The following is a 1,398-nucleotide window of genomic DNA, read 5'->3' as shown; positions in this document are numbered from 1 at the left end:
TTCTTTTTCACAATCTCTCTATTCAGCTAACATCTACCTAATCAGTTATTTTCATTGTCTTCTAATTAGAAATGCCTGCCATCTGCTCATCAACTACATGCTGAACTTCAATATTCTTCAAGTGAGGTCTGAGTGTGCCAAGTGGGATGATTATGTTGTTCATTCATTCCCTGAAGAGACGTTTACTAAATGCCTGCTGCGTGTGGGTCACTGGTAGTGGCAGGAGATACAAAAAGAAAAGGAAATAATTCCGACCCATGAGAAGATCATGGGTTTTTTTTTTTTGCAATATTGAAAAGACTCAAACAGTTTTGTCTGTCCTACTGGGGCCAAAGAGCTTGGAGAGGGGCTGCTTAGCTCAGGGGTGCTAATGGTGATCTAGAAAACAGTGACACTCAGAGAAGGCAAGTGTGCTCACCCGTTCCTTTCTCCTTCTGCCCTCTTTTCCTGCCGCCATGATAGTGCGCATGAATGTCCTAGCCATCGCTCTTAAGAGTGTCGATAATGCCAAGAAGACAGGCAAACACCAGAATCTTATCAGGCCGTGCTCCAAAGTCATCATTATATTTCTAACTGTGATGATGCAGCATGGTTACGTTGGTGAAAATGAAATCACTGATGATCATAGAGCTGGGAAAATTGTTGTGAACCTCACGGGCAGGTTACATATACCAGCGTGCAGTGAGTAGCCCCGGATTTGACATGCATCTGAAAGATACAAAAAAGCGGCGGAATAATCTGCTTCCGGGTCAGTTTAGTTTCATTGTACTGACCACCTCAGCTCATCATGGTGCACGAAGAAGCAAGATGAAAACACACAGGAGGAAAAATCCTGGGATTCTTTTTCTAGGGATGTTATACATACATAAATAAAATGCCCCAATAGACAAATGATGATTTGGGGATGGAGACCAGACATTGCAGGGAAAAAATATTTTGGAGATGCCCAAGTTCAGAAATAGAAGAAAGACTGAATTGCTGTGAGGCAGGAACATCTCAGAGGAGACAGGGAGGGGTTTCCAAGTCACAGATATTCCAGAAAAGAGAACTCACTCTCCTTTCCAGCCTCCTCCAACCGGGCATGCTTCCTCCTCCCTGGACCTGAAAGGGACTCAGACTGCTGCTCTGCCCATCCTGGGGTATGAGGGCAGAACTGAAGGGTTCATATATATAATGTGCTTAGAATAGTGCCTGGCATAGAGTAAGCACTGTGTAAGTGTCTGTCTATCTGTTGTTGCCATCATTCTTGTTACAGTTCCAAAATGATTAAACACACAGACCTAGGATTTTCATCTGAGTGGCCCATCAGCAGTGAGAGTAAATTCTATGCAGGGCGCCATGCGTGGCAGGTGGTACGTCTCTGCTCCAACCTCTGCCACCATCACGTGACTGGATCCC

The 1,398-nt window shown here is 44.6% G+C and overlaps 1 pseudogene; it reads left to right on the top strand.

Annotated features, from left to right (window-relative positions):
* The first annotated feature begins 411 nt into the window (after nucleotides 1–411).
* Nucleotides 412–850, top strand: LOC126058806 (40S ribosomal protein S15a-like; annotated as a pseudogene).
* The last annotated feature ends 548 nt before the right edge of the window (nucleotides 851–1,398 follow it).

Source organism: Elephas maximus, chromosome 15 (assembly GCF_024166365.1).
Source record: "Elephas maximus indicus isolate mEleMax1 chromosome 15, mEleMax1 primary haplotype, whole genome shotgun sequence".
NCBI lineage: Eukaryota > Metazoa > Chordata > Mammalia > Proboscidea > Elephantidae > Elephas > Elephas maximus.
Note: the sequence above shows the minus strand (reverse complement) of the source record. Positions and strands in the feature narration are given on the sequence as shown.